This window comes from Hibiscus syriacus, unplaced genomic scaffold, assembly GCF_006381635.1.
Source record: "Hibiscus syriacus cultivar Baekdansim isolate YM2019G1 unplaced genomic scaffold, ASM638163v2 tig00110387_pilon, whole genome shotgun sequence".
In the NCBI taxonomy this organism is placed as follows: Eukaryota; Viridiplantae; Streptophyta; class Magnoliopsida; order Malvales; family Malvaceae; genus Hibiscus; species Hibiscus syriacus.
In genome coordinates this window covers 1,167,902-1,177,653 of record NW_024062717.1, presented here as the reverse complement: position 1 = coordinate 1,177,653, position 9,752 = coordinate 1,167,902, and positions in this window count along the sequence as shown.

Genomic DNA, 9,752 nt, shown 5'->3' with positions numbered 1-9,752 from the left:
GGTTTAGTGCTTGGGTAATAATAATAATAATAATAATAATAATAATAATAATAATAATAATAATTAATAATATTTTTTTCGACCCAGACAAAAACGGGTGTCTACATCGACTCTACAATTTGGTGTTTCATCTGATTCAGGGAGGATAAACACTTACATTTTCGAGATTAGTTATACCCCTTGAGGTGTACTATTTGCACTCTCCATCGCCGGGCAGAGAAACGTCTCGACAGCTTGGCGACTCCGCTGGGGAATTTAAAAAGAGAGTACAACCACCAATTTATTAATTAGCTGTCTTTGCAGTAAATAATAAATTTGTTTTAATTTTGTTTTAATTATTTTTATTATTTTACTAACTTTTGTTTTTTATGTGTACAGATTTAATTTTGGGTCATTAGAATAGAGTAATAGGTTATATATTATTTTATCTTTTTGATATGCTTTTCCTCACCCACTGTGTACTGTATTCAGAACATGAGCTAAAACTCCACTCTTATCCTATTTAAGTGAATGAGAAACTACTCCCTCGTGTGGTTTTCACCTCCGTATGGGATAGGGGACCATTCTTTGAGCTCACACCGTGTGTTCCTCATGTGGTTTTCACCTCCGTATGGACATAAGGAAGTGTATTCCTTCGAATTGAACTTAATCCAAAAGTCTGTAATGGACCAGGATTGTGGGATTGACAGTCCAAGGGGACACCAACAAAGGACAATTCGTTGACCCTTTTACCCTAGAGCCAAAACCCATCATATAATAAACTTAGAACTCAAGTTTAGGCGGAACCTAACCCGATTAAATCTTTTAAGATGAGCACACAAGGAAAAGCTTTTTAAATATTTTAATTGTTATTTTGTAAATACATGCGAACTATAAATCATGCGGTTATGTTTATTGTTTTAAATAAAGTATGGAACTAGATGGCATGAAATTAGGGTTTAATTATTTTGAATAATTTTATGCTTCATTTTCATTTCTGCATTGTGCATTTTCATATCATGGTGTTGATTCATGACTGATTTTATATAGAAAGCTGGAAATATGGAACAAAGAGTCCAATATGAAGTAGAAGACAATGCGGTTGTTCTAAGATAGTCTGAGCAGTCTCAACTTATCAAAGGAAATAGTCTATCATTTGGATACGTCTCAGATTTGATCAGATATACACATATCAATGTTCGCCAGAATAACCTGGGTGAGTTAGAAGAAATCTGGGAAAAATGGGAAGCATCGGACAAGCATCTATTTTATCAGCTATATGGTGATATTGTCTATCTTTTAGACATTCCTATTGACCGACATATGTTCAGAGCTCTATCACAGTTCTGGAACCCTGCCTACAGTTGTTTTACCTTTGGTAAAATAGACTTCATACCTACTATAAAGGAATATCAAGCTCTTATTTGCTGTTTAAGAATCTATAAAGACAGGGTATATATTAAGTCACCTAATACTACTTCTTTTAAGAAGAAAGTGCTTTTATTAACCGGGATAAGTGAATAATGGGCTACAAGAAATATCAAGAGGAAAGGTGATAGTGAATGTATTACTTGGACTGCCTTGGGAGAAGTAATCTACCACCATCCAGACAAAAGAAAACAGATTGATATGTTGGCTTTATGAATCTATGGATTAATTCTTTTTTTGAAGATTCTAGGGCATGCAAATATAGGAGCTGTAGACCTATTTGAAAGATTGAACAAGAATGCAGATCTAGTTCCTGCTATATTAGCTGAAACATTTCGTTCCTTGAATTCCTGCAGACGCGAATGAGAGGGACGTTTTATAGGCTGTGCACCCCTATTATTGGTATGGATTTTGAATCATTTTAAACATGAAGAAAGAGCTCCTAGACGGGTATTTCTGTAAGGCTTCTCACCTCTACAAGATTTCCTTTCTCGCAAATGGCTTGGAGGTTATAATGGATGAATATCTTTCGAAATCTCTAAGATAATGACATATTATGGCGAGCCTCATGGAATACTTCTTCAAACATAATGTATAAGTGTGGAAAGCACGATTGGGTTCCCTTACCTGGCATATGGGGTTCCATAGGATATGCACATTTGATGATTTCCAGACAGTATGGATCAAGACAGTTTATTCCTTTAACATCAGGTTTATCCGAATCAGAATTTGCATTCAGAAGTGATCAGTGCAAGGTTGCTGAGGCTTGGAAATGGATTCATCGAGTAAATTTATTTACTTTCATTCAAAAGCTCTCACCCGAATATGAGCAATGGAGAATCAACCGAGTCAACGACAATATTCCAGTGGTTAATTTTAAGAATGTTCAACCCTTCAAAGAACATTTGAGAATTATACCATCTCCATTAGAACTGGCAAAGCAAGATTTTGAGAGTGAAAGAAAGCAATGGAAAAAAACTCTGTAAAAGCTGGAAGAAGAAGTATACCACAAACAAATTGAGATAGACATCCATAAAGGGAGAGTAGATCAAGTTAGCAGGGTTGACAAACAGCTCAGAATAGATTTCAATGATCTCTAGTTAACCTATCAACGGGTGATAAAGACTCAGATTATAGAAGGATCAAGTAAACAAAAGTCAACAGGTCTAAAAAGAAAATCTGAAGAAGGTAAAGAGGAGCTCAAACAAAGTAAACACCAAACCAAGATGTTTGCCAAAGAAAAAGAGGCATTAGAGCAAAGACTATTGGAAAATCAAGCTCAAAACCAGAGACCAAAAAGCAAGATCGAAAGGTTGGAAACTGCACTGCGAAGTCAAGAAAGTAACTTGGAAGTTAAGAATCTAAGGAAGCAAGTGAATGAGCTGGAAACCAAAGTCCAAGATCTTCAGAGAAAGGAAAATCAACTCCCTATTGTCCTGTACGAAGGAATTTTACAATGGCGCTATCATTGGGAACATGCTCAATGGAAATTCAAACAAAGAGATGACCTCATTACAAAATATTTAGAACAAACTTAAGGAGTGGCACAATATTTGGTGGACTTGGCATATGAAGTTACCACTTTGAGTGAAGAATTGGAATCAGGAACCGAAGAAACTCATAAGATCTTTGAGTTACTTGAACATATACATCAGTTAGGAGAAGTTGCCCAGATGTATCTGTGATGTTGTATCTGTACTGTGTTTTAAAGCTTTGTAATAAAACTTTGTTTTAATATAAAAGTTGTTCTTAAGAAATCATATTGATATCAACACCTTGCATTTACATATTGAGCATGAACATTTTGACATTATATTTTTCATCCATATTCATTAAAAAGGTTTTTTCTTCTTTTTCGAAGAATACTGGACCCCCCTAAGCATCCATATAATTCCAGAAAAAGGGCAATGGACGATAAGATCACTCAAATTGAAAGGAATCAGCTTGAGATGCAAGAGAATTTCAAGAAAATTCAGGAAGAAATGCATGAACAGTTGATGAAATCCCAGAGTGAGATGATGGAAAAATTTGCAAGTATGTAACAAAGGAGAAGCATGGATCAAATAAATGCCCCAGCTGTTGGTACTTTCCCTAAAGAGCCTTTATATCCTCCAGGCTTTACACCAAAAGCAAATCGTCTAAAAGCTAAAGTAATTGAGGAGTTTTTATACTCTCCGGATCATGTAACCTCTCATGTTAAAGCCCAGTCCGGAGCATTTACTCAAACAGGGAGGGTAAACATAAATTTACTTAGTGATTTTATAAACCAACAACAAGTTGAGAATATTCCAGATTTTGATCAAGAACAAAAGAAAGAGTCAAACAAACAATTAGAAAAACTAATAGAAGAAGTTACGGTAATAAAGGAATGCTCTAATGTATATGAAATTGAAGCTAATGAATTGATTTTGGTACATGATTTGGTATTATCACCCAAGTTCAAAATCCCAGAATTTGAAAATTTTGATGGTATGAAATGTCCTTATACCCATATCACGATGTTTTGCAGGAAAATGACGGGTTATATAGGGAATGACCAACTACTGATCCATTGTTTCCAAGAAAGTTTAATTGGTTTGGCCATCCAATGGTATAACCAATTAAGTAGAGCTCATATTAAATCTTGGAAATACTTGGCCAGATCTTTTTTGGAACAATATAAGCATGTGAAAGATATAAAGCCTAATCGAATGGTACCTCAGAACATGGATAAGAAATTCAATGAAAGTTTCAGGCAATATGCCCAGAGATGGAGGGATATAGCTATATAGGTATACATGTACATCCACCCATGGAAGAAGAAGAAGAAAAAAATGTGCTCTTTGTGAACACTTTGAAAGCTCCTTTCTTTACTCACCTCATAGGGAATTCTTGCAAAAGTTTTGCTGACATAGTTACAGCGGGTGAGATGATTGAAATGGTGATTAAGAGTGATAAACTTGAAAGTAGTGAATATAGTAAGAAGGCATTTATGAAAATGAAAGAAAGTGAGGTAAATGATGCAAGGAAATATGAGTTCAGTAATATTACAGTGTCTCAACCTTAGGATATTGGATCTTCTAAACAAAACTTTACCAAAAAAGGGACAAGAGAACCAAGGATGGAAAGAGAGAAACTTCAGTTTGACCCAATTCCGATGACCTACAAAGAGTTATACCAGATATTATATGATAATCATATAATATCACCATATCATGTATCATCCATACAACCCCCATATCCTAAGTGGTACAATGATAACTTGCAATGTGAATATCATGCAGGAGCTCGTGGATATTCTATCAAAAACTGCATCGCATTCAAAAGAATTGTTCAAAGCTTGAGAACAAAGAATATCATAAATTTTGGTGATAAAGAGCAACCAAATGTGGCTCAAAACCCATTACCAAATCATACAGGAACAGGGATCAATACAATTATAGAGGAAAAAGGAAAGCAGGTGATAAGGCAAGTCAGTGAAGTAAAATCACCTATGTTATAGGTATGGACTCAAATGATCAAAGTTGGTTTGCTAAAATCTAATATGCCAACAGAACAATTAAACTGTGGAAATATATGTCATTATCATGGTTATGAAGGACATATTGTACAAAAATGCTCAGATTTTCGGGCTTTGGTACAGGAAATGATAGATGAAAAAGAAATGGAATTTTTCAAGGAAATATCTGAAGAAGAAATGGATATTTTCACCTTTGAGGGATCATCTAGAGAGTTTTATAGTTATAATCATCCTCTAAGGTCACACCAAGAACTCAGGTACTAGATAAGAAATATCCAAAGGTGATCGTTACTTCACCATCCATGTTTCTTTATAAAGACGACAAGCAAGTTCCATGGAGTTATGAATGCCAAATGAAGGAGATAATGGGAGGAAATGAAGAAGTTGATGAAGTCGGACATTTTACCAAAAGTGGGAGATGTTATTCTAAGGAATCTGAGAAACAAGGTCTAGTTGATAAAGGGAAAAAGGTTAAGCTATAGTTAAAAGAGGATGAAACTGTCATCAATGAACATGTAACTAAAAATTAAGCTATAGAATTCTTGATGTTTCTCAATCACAGTGAATACAATATTGTTAAACAGTTGCACAAATTACCAGCTCGTATATCAGTTTTAACACTTTTATTAAGCTCTGAAGCACATTGTAATGCTTTGCTAAAAGTGTTAAATCAAACTTTTGTACCAAAAGAATTGCCTATAAACAAATTGGATAGGTCGATTGCAAATATACAGGCTGACAATTTCCTTTCTTTTTCCAAAGAAGAAATTCCTTCTGAAATGAATGGTAGCCCTAAAGCTCTGCACATCACAGTTAAGTGCAAAGGACATATTTTATCTCGAGTGTTAATAGATAATGGCTCGACTTTGAATGTAATGTTATTAGTGACTTTGAAGAAATTACTAATTGATAGCACACTCATGAGAAGTAATCAGAGTATTGTCTGATCTTTTGATGGAACCAAGAAGGAAGTATTAGGAAAAAATGATATTCTTTTAACTATTGGTCCGGCTACATATGAGATAGAATTCCTTTTAATGGATATTATACCCACTTATAATTGTTTGTTGGGAAGACCCTAGATTCATCAAGTAGGGGCAGTTCCATCTACATTACACCAAAAGGTAAAATTTGTAATAGATGGTAGGTTGATATGTCTTAATGCTGAAGAAGACATAGTTTCTTATTGAGTGCACTTTCAGATCATTGGAATTTGTCAATGCAACATTTGTGGCTGAGGGGAAAAAGATACTTAAACCCAAAATTTCCAATTGGACGAAAATGGGACTCATATTGACCCTAGGGAAAGGGGCAAAATCTGGAAAAGAATTAGGAAGCTATTTGCAAGGGCCAGTTAATCCAGTTTTACCTATCTCCAAGAAAGATCGATATGGTTTAGGATATCGACCGACAATAAAAGAGAGACAGAAGGGCATTAGAAAGAATCAAGAACTGAGAAAAGCAAAGTTAGTTGGAGAAGAACTTACATGGGAACCAATGACCTTTCCACCATTAAATAATACTTTTGTATCGGGAGGACATGTTTTCCAAGAAGATCAGCAAAGTAAAAGGCTGGTTGTTGAATATACTTTGAAAGAAATGAGTATCAATGTCATATCAGATGATGAATCTGCAAAAAAGAAAGTTATGGGCATTTACCCTCAGATTTTGAGTTAAATAATTGAACCGCGAAAGAATTACCTGTAGTTTTCAAGTCTTTTTCAGAGTAATACACCAACACTTTCATTGTTGCCTATACCTTGGGGGAATAGTTTGATTTTGTGTAAAGGGTTAAACTATGTGTTTTTCTTTTTCAATAAAAGATACATTAGTTCTAAATGGCAATCATTTTTAAGATGCATTTTCATGATTATATGTATATATTTTTGTTTATTTTTCTTTCAGGAACTCAAATATCAATGACATAGATGCTAATGACGCTGGCCCTAAAATTGATTTTGAGTAGCTTATATGTCCTGAGGAAGTTGAAGGTTATGGTGAAGGATGTGATTTACCCCCCAAACTGTTAAAAATTATAAAAAAATAGAATAAACAAATTCTACCTCATAAGGAACCTATTGAGATCTTAAATTTAGGTTCTAATGTGGAAAAGAATGAGGTGAAAATTGGTACCACTTTATCTAATAAAGGGCGACAAGATTTGATTGAATTACTGCAAGAATACAAGAATGTATTTGCTTGGTCATACGAGGACATGTTAGAATTGGATATAGAATTAGTAGTACACAAGTTACCAATAAAATTAGAATGTAAGCCGGTACAACAAAAGTTGAGAAGAATAAAACCAGAAATTCTACTCAAGATCAAAGAAGAAGTAAAAAAACAATTCGATGCTGGGTTCTTTAAAGTGGCCAAGTACCCTGAATGGGTAGAAAATATTGTCCCTGTAACAAAAAAGGATGGTAAAGTTCGTATGTGTGTTGATTATCGAGACCTTAATAAAGCTAGTCCAAAGGTTAATTTTCCTTGCCACACATAAACACATTAGTGGACAATACTACTAAGAATTCTTTATTCTCACTCATGGATACTTTCTCTGGCTATAATCAAATCAGAATGTACCCTGATGATATGGAGAAAATAACATTTGTCACCTTATGGGGAACGTTTTGTTATAAAGTAATGACATTTGGACTTAAGAATGTAGGATCAACTTATCAAAGGGCTATGGTAACATTATTTCACGACATGATGCATAAAGAAATATAAGTTTATGTCGATGATATGATTGTCAAAGCCAAATCCGAAGAAGAGCATGTTGAGAATTTGATGAAGCTTTTTCAGAGATTAAGGGAACGTCAGTTAAAGCTCAACCCAAAAAAAATGCACATTTGGGGTGACCTCTGGTAAACTTTTGGGATTTGTTGTAAGCCAAAAAGGAATTGAAATAGACCCAAATAAAGTCAAGGCTATTCAAGATTTGCCACCCCCACAAACCCAAAAGGAGGTTTGAGGATTTTTAAGGAGGCTTAATTATATATCTCGATTTATTTCGTAGCTAACTGAGAAATGTGATCCTATTTTTTTTCCTCATTAGAAAGAATGATTATGGGACGTGGAATGGAGAATGTTAAGAAGCCTTTGAGACAGTTAAGAAATATCTATCAAATGCTCCAATCTTGGTACCACTTATCCCAGATAAACCTTTAATTCTTTATTTGTCTATCTAGGAAAATTCAATGGGATGTGTATTAGGATAGCATGATCAAACTGAGAAGAAAGAAAGAGTTATTTATTATCTTAGTAAGAAGTTCACTGAATGTGAAACCATATATTCTTTAATTGAGAAATTGTGTTGTGCTCTGGTATGGACCACTCAAGGCTTAGATAATATATGTTATATCATACTACATGACTTATATCCGGATGAATTTGACATCCAATATGTCAGTCGAAAAGTAGTAAAAGGGAGTGCAATAACTAAATTTATTGCAAGTAGAACTTCTCAAGAATATGAGCCAATAAATTTTGATTTTCCTGATGAGGATTTAATGGCAATTTCAATAGGAGAGTCAATTGCGTCCAATGATGAATATTGGAAGTTGACTTTTGATGGTGCTTTAAATGCTTTGGGACACGGAATTATGACAATATTAGTTTCACCAGATGAAGAGCATTATCCATTTACTAGCATACTTAATTTTGATTGTACAAACAATACAGCTGAGTATGAGGCATGTATTTTGGGTCTTAGAGCTGCCATTGAACGTAAAGTAAAAATGCTCAAGGTTTATGGGGATTCAGCTTTAGTAATTTACCAAATTAGAGGAGAATGGGAGACAAAAGATTTCAAGCTAGTAAAATATCAGACACTGGTTCTGGAACTCATCAAATAATTTAAAGAAGTGACTTTCGATTACATCCCCAGAGAAGAAAATCAAATGGCAGATGCCTTGGCAACTTTGGCAGCAACATTTCAAGTAAATGAACATACAAGTATGATGTCTATTGAAATGCAGGCTTATGGATATCTAGCTCATTGTCTTAACATTGAAGAAGAATAAGAATATAAACCTTGGTACTATGATATTTTTCAATATATCAGATATCACAGTTATCCTAAAAACAACTAAAAATGATAAGAGAACTATCCGAAGAATGACATCAGGGTATGTACTCGATGGGGAAGTCTTGTATAAAAAGAGCCTGGATCAAGTCCTATTGAGATGTGTGGATACTAAGGAAGCTAAATTATTTCTTGAAGAAGTACACGAGGGAGTATGTGGTACTCATGCTAATGGGCATACTATGGTTAAACAAATTATGAGATTTGGATACTATTGGTCAACTATGGAAACGGATTGTATTAATTATGCCCGAAAGTATCACAAGTGTCAAATCTATAGAGATATGAAGCGTACTCCTCCTCATCCGTTGCATGTAATGACAACTCCTTGGCCATTCTTTATGTGGGACATAGATGTTATTGGACAAGATTTTCCCAAAGCTTCAAATAGTTATCGCTTTATTTTGGCAGCAATAGACTATTTTACCAAATGGGTAGAAGCAGCTTCTTATGCGAACATTACTCAGTCCTCAGTTTGTAAATTCTTGAAAAAAGAAATCACTTGTCGATATGGTATTCAAGAGAGAATTATTATCGACATTGCTTTGAATCTGAACAAAAAAATGATGAAATCAGTTTGTGAACAATTCCAGATAAAGCATCATAATTCCACCACTTATCGGCCAAAGATGAATGGAGCTGTTGAGGCAGCTAATAAGAATATCAATAGGCTTATAGAGAGGATGACTGAAACCTATACGGATTGGCATGAGAAACTGCCATTTGCTCTGTTAGCCTATCGAACTTTAGTACGAACAT